Below are 9139 nucleotides of genomic sequence, written 5' to 3' on the forward strand. Positions count from 1 at the left end.
TCTAAGCTGAAGCTCAAGAGGGAGAAAAACCCCTAGCCCTATTAGATTGTTTGGGTGAAAGATGATCATAAGGTCCTAGTAAGTGAACAATGTTTAGTGAAGTTCAAAATTGGGAGTTACCATGATGAAGTTCTCTATGATTTTATTCCAATGGATGTTTGCCATCTATTGTTGGGTAGACCATGGCAGTTTGATAGGCATGCAGTACATGATGGTCATGCAAACACATACTTTCTAACAAAGGATGGAGTTTGCCACAAACTAAAGCCCATGAAAAAGGAAGGCAAAAAGGTGTGTAGTAGTGCTAGGATTTGTCTTGTTGATGGAAGGAAGTTTTTAGATGGCATGAAACATCAATGTATGTTCTATGCTTTGATTCCTAGGAAAGATAAAGAAGGTAGTAGTGAAATACCACTTGAAGTTTCAGATTTACTAGGTGAGTTTGGAGATATCATCTCTAATAATGTTCCAAAAGGATTGCCACCGGTAAGGAAAATCAGTCATCAAATAGATTTAATTCCAGGAGCTAGTTTGCCTAAAAAGGTTGCTCACAGGATGACTCCTACTGAAACTGAGGAGCTGAATAGACAAGTTCAAGAGCTATTAAGAAAGGGCTTGATTTGGGAGAGCCTAAGTTCATGTGCAGTACCTACAGTACTGACACCAAAGAAGGATGGAGAGTGGATGATGTGTACAGACTCTCAAGCTATAAATAGGATAACCATCAAGTATCAGTTTCCTTTGCCAAGAATAGATGATCTTATGGACTACTTGAGTGGAGCTTAGTACTTCACAAAGATAGATCTCAAAAGTGGCTATCATCAGATATAGATATGAGAAGGAGATGAGTGGAAAATAGTCTTCAAGAACAAGGAGGGTCTTTATGAGTGGTTAGTCATGCCCTTTGGATTGACGAATGCCCCAAGCACCTTCATACGGCTTATGAATGAGGTACTTAAGAAGTTCTTGGGAAAATTTGTTATTGCCTATTTGCATGATATTTTAATTTTCAGCAAGACTTTGGAAGAACATTTATTGCATATTCATAGTGTCCTTGAAAGGTTAAGGGAAGAGAAACTATTAATTAATTTGAAGAAGTGTATCTTTGCAAAAAGGGAGTTAGTCTACTTGGGGTTTGTTATATCACCTGAAGGTCTCAAAATGGATCCAAAGAAGGTAAAATCCATCTTGGAATGGCCTACTCCAAGGTCTGCTACTAAGGTAAGATCATTTTATGGTCTTGTTCATTTTTATAGAAAGTTCATTGAGAATTTCAATGGCATATGTGCACCCCTGACTGACACAATAAGAGGGGATAGAAAAGAGTTCAAATGGACTACAACAGCTACAAAAAGTTTTTGAATTGCTGAAGAAGAAGGTGACAGAACAACCTATGTTGGCACTTCCTGATTTTAGAAAGGTGTTCCAGGTGGATTTTGATGCTAGTGGCAATGCTATTGGGGTTGTATTAAGCCAAGAAGGTAAGCCTGTTGAATATTTTAGTGAAAAATTGAATGATGTGAAAAAGAAGTATTATGTTTATGATCAAGAGTTCTATGCAATAGTTCAAGCCTTAAAGAAATGGAGGCATTATTTATTGCCAAAGGAATTTGTTTTATATACTAATCACTAGGCATTATAGTACCTAAATAGCCAAGGTAAATTGAATCAGAGGCATATGAAGTGGGTAGAGTTCTTGCAGAGCTATACATTTGTGTTGAAGCATAGAAGTGGAAAATCTAATAGGGTTGCAGATGCACTAAGTAGGAGACAGTTGTTGCTTATAGTAATGCAGGTTGAAGTAGTTGGGTTTGATGAACTCAAGAATCTATACCCTAAGGATCTTGATTTTGTTGAAGCGTGGAAAGCTTGTAAAGAGCCTGTTGCTGTAGACAGAACTAAGTGGTTAGACTATTTGATTCAGGATGGTATGTTATTCAAGGGTAGTCAATTATGCATTCCAAGGAGTTTCATGAGGGAAAATATGATTAAGGAGAAACATAGTGGACGGATGGCAGGACTTTTTGGTCAAGATAAGATGATTGCCATTCTTAGAGAACATTACTTTTGGCCTCAGATTTCACAGGATGTGAAGAAGTTTGTACAGAGTTGTCTAATTTCTTAAGTTGCCAAGGGATTTAGTCACAATACTGGACTATATCAGCCATTTCCTATTCCATCAAAGTCATGGGAGGACATAAGTATGGATTGTGTTCTTGGATTGTCAAGGACACAAAGGGGTAATGACTCAGTATTTGTGGTGGTTGATAGGTTCTCCAAAATGGCACATTTCATTCCATGCCACAAAACTCATGATGTTGTCCATATTGCAGACTTGTTTTTCAGAGAGGTGGTAAGACAACATGGTCTCCCAAGGAGTATAGTTTCTGACAGAGATACTAAATTTTTGGGGTATTTCTGGAGAACATTGTGGAAAAAGTTGAGAATAGACTTGAAATTCAGTTCCACACATCATCTGTAGACTGATGGCCAAAAAAAAGTGGTAAACAAAAGTTTGGGTAATTTGCTGAGATGCTTAGTTGGGGATAAGCCCAAGGGGTGGGATTTGATTCTACCACAAGCAGATTTTGCATACAATAACTCTATAAATAGGAGTACAATTAAATCACCATTCCAAATTGTATATGGAAGTAGCCCAAGGAATGCACTAGAATTGAGAAAGATAGAGCAAGGGGAGAGGACAAGTGTTAAAGCTGAAGAATTTGTTGAACATATCAAGCATATACATGAGGAGGTTCAAGCACACATTACCAAGATGAATCAACAATATAAAGCTAGGTTTGATCAAAGGAGAAAACATAAGGAATTTCAAGTAGGGGATCTAGTCATGGTACACTTAAGAAAATAAAGATTTCCAACCAGTACTTACAACAAGCTGAAAATGAAGAAATTTGGCCCTTGCAAAATTTTGAAGAAACATGACTCAGGAAATACATATGAGGTGGAGTTGCCAGATGGTATTCACATTTCTTCTATTTTCAACATTACAGACTTAATAGAGTATCATGATGATGGTACAAATGAGGAGTCGATGTTAGAGCCATGTCCAATTCTTGCTTCTAAGAAGGAGGAGATAGAAGACATTCTAGATCATTGTGTGGGCAAGAGTACCAGAAATAGGCAGTATGAAGAGTATTTGGTCAAGTGGAAAGGATGATCGATAGAGGACTCAACTTGGATTTCAGCAGCTAGGGTTTCCCATTTGGGATTTCCTCTACCATTCATAAAGTGATAGGGTCACTTTTCAATCTACCCTGGGTGTCTGATGTAGGGGCATCCAGAGGTATAAGGGCAATCCTGTGTCACCCAAAAAAATGTACTTAGACTTAGTTTCTATTTCATGTGTTTTTATTTTTGGATACCCATTTGGATCAAATAAAGGTTCCAACTCTCATAGTTCCACTATCAGTGTTCTAAGATAGAGTATTTGAGCACCTTGGGATATGTGTAAATGTCAAAAAAATAGGAGTATGTAATTGAGCCATCATTTTGGTGAACTAGAAGGTGTAAATTGGTCAGATGATTGTAATTATAATTTAAAGCATTCCAAAAAAAGAATCAGGTCAAAAGGCCCCACGGTTTGATAGTTATTGCATTTTTTCAATTTTTGGAGACCTCCTAAGAGTGCTTCAAATTTAGGTTAGGGGCATTAAATGGCCTTGAATAGGGCTTAAAAATGGGGGATGAGTGAAGCTTTTCCATAGGGCTATAGAGTGCTTCGAGAGCTTTCTAGAAATGTAAACGGTTCATCAATCAGAGCTACAGTTCAAAAATTATGCCTCCCAGAAGTTTGGTTACCATTTTAGGATTCTTCTAATTTTGTGCTAACTTCTAATGCAACTTCTAGAGCCTTCTATTTGGTTGGTGGATGCCAACTAGAACTTTCTAGAATTTATTCCTAATCCTTAACCCTCTAAGGTCTATTTAAGAGCATTTTTAGCATTATAAAAGGTAGTTTGGAATGGAGTTTGAGAGAAGGTACTGGGAGAAGAATTTATCTCCAGATTTATGCTATTGTAAGCCCATAGGGTATGTTTTGGAGTTTGTTTCTCTACACTAAGTGTACTAGTATATTTTTACAGTTAATAAAATTTTTCCTTTCTTATTGTGTCCATTTTGTGCTTGGGTAGTGTCCCCATCACATAGCCCCCCATTTTTTTAGAGCATTCTCAAGGTGATCGGTAGATCCCCAAGATTAGCACCAGTTTTCCATGGCATTAAGGTAGTAGAAGTTTCATGTTTACAAAAAAAAATTGGAGCCCTAAATGCAGCTCAAGATCTATCATGAAATAAAGCAAGAATCATGTTGCCCATTTCCCTAGATAAGTAATGTTAATCAACTACAATACATAATCCAGTCCATGATTTTGACTTGGTAGATAGCCTTATCAACTAATATTAGCACTTCATCAGTGCAAGGGTTAAGTGGATATATTTTTGACCTCAAAGAATTATTTAAGGTTTACCTATTAAAAAAATGTATTTAAGAAACATTTGTTATTTAATTTTGTTGTATATAGAAGTGTTCATTCTAGATGAAATAAAATTACCATATCCCTATACTAATATTTTTTAGGCATGTTCATAAAAGTGTAGAATTGATATGTATTTGAACATATTTTTTTTAAAAATCATTGTTGTAACTATAAATATTATTGGTTTCTTCTTTTTAATTAGGTATTTATGCACATGAAGCAGATAAAAAGATAATTTTGTTTTATTTTCTTATGAAATTTAAAATCTCTTGGTCAAAAAAATTAGTCATGCATCATCCTTCATGGTGAATAACTCAAATAACTTAATGATTGTTACATATCAACATAAGATCATTAACCTATACTTTCTTAATCATGCTTTTCGGTTTTGCTAAGATCAAACTAGTTCCAACTCCATGAATCCCACAAGATAAATTTAATAGGAGAAATGTAACTATTTGAAAGACAAAATAATTTTTCAAAATGTATTTATTATTATACATTATTGATCTTAAAATTTGTATTTTATTCATTTTAACACATACTAAGATAGTGAGGACTAAAGTTAGAAATAAAGAGTGTGTGAATATTTCTTTCTTATAGTTTTTATGTTGAAACTATTATAATAGATTTACCTATTTAGTTCTTAATTTTCACACTTTGAGTTTGATCCAAATAACAAGTTGTGTGTTTTTGTCAAGAGTTAAAAAGTATTGATAGCATCATGGTAGAGGATCTTTTGGCTTGGCGATAACCACACTTATAACACACTATTTTCATATATGTACACAACCACAAGGTGAAAGTATAAATCCCAATGTCACTTTTTGATTAGTTCATAAAAATGTTTAGAGTCAAACTCTGTTTGAAAGGCCTACATATTTAAATCTCTCAGCCAAGACTATTTAAGGGTAAATTCTATAAAAATACCTTCAATATTTTAAGTCAAATGACATGAGATAAGGTCTTCAAATGTTTGACATTTGATCAATTTCCTTTAATATTTAAATTTTTTGTATAGTTCTTAAGTATGTGGTGATGTTTTTATTCAATAAAGACGATGATTGGGGAGAAGCTATTAATAATTGAACAAATTGGCTATCATACAAAATGTTTATTGATTATAACCCTTATAACAATCTTATAGAACTTGGAACATCTCATACGAATAATGTATAAGTTCTTAACCAAACACAATGGTCTTAGTTCAATACATTCAAAACATTCAAAATTTGCATAATGTTTATATGATTACTTTAAAAAAATTAAAATTTAAGAATATAATAAGAATTAAAAAAAATTAAAACTATTTAAATGAAGAAATGAAAAAAGATCAATATCAAAAATTTAAAATTTAAAATTTAAAAAACATCATAGCTTTTTTTAGAAATTATGAATTCATGTTATTTGAGAAAAGATGTTGCTTATTATTAGGTAAGTTATTTTAAAATATACATATTAAATTTAAAAAATCAATTATTTTTATTTTCATCAAATTTTGAAGAATGCATTATTGGAAGTGACATAGAATAAAAAATTGATGTATAACATTGATTTCATTGGCATAGTTGCACCAAACTATAGTGAAATGATTTTATACATACATTCTACACAGTCAAATGACACCACACTCCACTATCTAAATACAATATGTACAAAATTCAACTCTTATAATTTAGATTCAAAAATACTAAACTTCCTTTCTTATTGCAATTTTGATTCAACAACACAAAACCTCTTCTTTAAACCTTTCACAACAAAGGTAGATTAATCTTTCTACCTACATATGTGTTATGAATGCACAATGTCAATACAACTCTTTGTCTAAAATTGAACAAACCATATTTTTGCACTACATAATTCCTTTATGACAAGTTCATGTTGTGTAAAATAATCATTGAGGACAAAATAATGTGATGTTAAACATGTACAAGCATAATGTTGTTAGAATGGTTCCCATAGTTATAGGATGAAAAGGATTCAAATAAAGTTACATAGCAAAAAGGCTTATGCACACCACAAGTCATACAAATAAAATACACTTTTCAAGAGTTCTAATATATAATCATATATAATCATATGTAAATATACATTTAAAATAAAATAAAACTAAATAATTATGAAAAAAATCCAAAGAAAACATAAATTAACATTTAACTTTAATGTTTAAGAATTATGAATTATGAAAGTTAATAAATAATTAATTATATTTAAATCAATACATAAAAATAATACAACATATAAAATATCAAAAAAAAGGGCAATTTCTTATGACTTGAGCTTGAACCAGTAGGATCACATCTGATAAATACCATCCCTTGAATTCTAATGAATTAAAACCTTATATATATATCAATAGAGCATCTAGAAATCATGTCAAATCAATGTCAACTAGCTACCTTGAACATTGGCAATTTCCAATCACCAAGGTACATCAATCTCCTTATTACTCCAATACAATTCCTATCTCTCCAAGGAAACACTTCTTATTTTTCCCAAAACCTTGTATCTCCCATCTCTGTATAACTCCCATGACATAATTGTTGAAAAAAATATGATAATGCATCTAAACTAGTATATGTGGGTAGAGAATGAAGAACTTGTAGTGGGGATTGTGTTGGGCAATCATTAATGGATGAGTGGTCCAGGGCATTAGGGCATCGAGGCAAGTAACCCATGAGTAGGGTGCAAAACTCAAAAGAAGTAGTGCCTTTAACCTTTCACATGCTTTGAACCATCCATGATCATAATAATTTAATAGTTCAATCTTATAATAATATCCATGTGGAAAAACACATTCACTCCATATTATTGACAAACTTTGGGCCAAGTCGGGAGGAAATTAAACATGATTCAATCAATCTATTAATAGGGCTTATAATTGTCATCACATTGCAAGATGAACCCAACATATAAAACAACAATGAAAACTTGATATTATAATATATTTAATTGAAAATTAATAATTTTGATGTATAGAAGAGTTGGATTTTTCTTTCAAGTGGATGATGGGTCTTCATTTTCTTCAAGAGTTTATAGATAGATTTTTAGGAGTTTGAGTGTGGATTGGAATGATTTTGAGTTTATTTCTAGTTGAATATTAGTTGAGAGGGCATTAAAGGAAGTTAACTGATAATGATTTATTGATAGGATAAAAACTTTATCAATTCAACATAAAAGCTATTAAAGAGTTGAACAATATATTAATACGATTTTAAAAAATCATTGATTATTCATTTAGTGATATGTTTGGGTGATGAAAAATTAGTGACTAACTTTTTAGTCATTGATCTTTGTCTAACCTTGTAATTTTATTCAATGACCAAATTGGTCTTTTATTTAGTCTCTTATAAATTGTAAAATATTACTAGAATTTGATCACTTTTAGTCATATGACAAAATGTTTTAGTCTTGTGACTAAACATTTTAGTCACATAGTCATTTATTTGCCAAAATTATACTAGTGCTTCCTCTCTTAGTCATTCTATCTCTACTTTGTGTGTTAAAAGAACTTTCTAATGTATATCTAACTAAGGTTTTCTTACAAGTTTCCTCGCTTAGAATAACACCAATCATCCACCTTCTTCCAACTTCATATTAAATAAATGCTTCATGAGAAATATCTTATTTGAAGTGGAGGGCTTTTTATATAATTTTTCTAGGGTTTGCATCAACTCTTTCATCATCTTTACTTTTGTAATTTTAAATGCCACTAATGGTGCCAAGGATAATCAAATACTTCCAAGTGTCTTTCTATCTAAAATATCCTAATCCTCATCTACCATAGTTCATTATTTCCTAGTTTTTCTTTCCAATGGCTTCCATAAATCCTTCTGATAAAGATAGTCCTCCATTTTCATTTTTCATAACTGAAAGTTTTGCCCATTAAAATTCTCAACCTTTAGCTAACCTCATCTATCATTTCTCCCACTCAACCATGAGACCTTCTTATAGACAATAGCTCATAAAAAAATGATGATAATCAAGAAAAAAAATGATGACCATATAGCTCTGATACTACTTGTTAGGATTAACCAAAAACAAAAATAACAATTACATGCAAATATAACCAATGTCAGAAAATAATAAATCACATAAAAGAAAAAGAAAGACACAAAGATTTAATGTGGTTCACTCAATCCCTTGGCTATATCAACCAACAATAAGTCCAATATTATTATTATTCAATGATTAGAATTTGCAATCCCTTATAGCTCAATACCACTGCAAGAAGCTACAATATCACCATACACTATGAAATCCCTAACCCTAAGCCATTTTATACAAGAATTTTTCACTTACAAAATTAGGGCTAGGATAAGTGATTCTAATAGAAAGAAAAAAAATAGCAGTTGATGCCTTTTAGAATATAAGCTTATTTTTGTCTTTGCGGGCACTACCCCCAATAGCCCTAATGGAATTTTTGCCCCTTGACCCCATCATGTATTGTGATAGGGAATACACCTAGGGCACTCCCCCCAAATTTTCATAGAAATAATCTAGAGGGAAACCACATCAAATAGACCTCTAAGCCTAAATAGGCTCCACATCACAACAAGAAGTGTTATAATGAGGTTCAAATTTCATTGATGAAGAGGATTGAAAAAGAAGAGAACATCAATAGTCACAAAAGAGTGTTGTTT

Source organism: Cupressus sempervirens, chromosome 9 (assembly GCF_028749045.1).
Source record: "Cupressus sempervirens isolate cs-2001-9-10 chromosome 9, ASM2874904v1, whole genome shotgun sequence".
Taxonomy (NCBI): domain Eukaryota; kingdom Viridiplantae; phylum Streptophyta; class Pinopsida; order Cupressales; family Cupressaceae; genus Cupressus; species Cupressus sempervirens.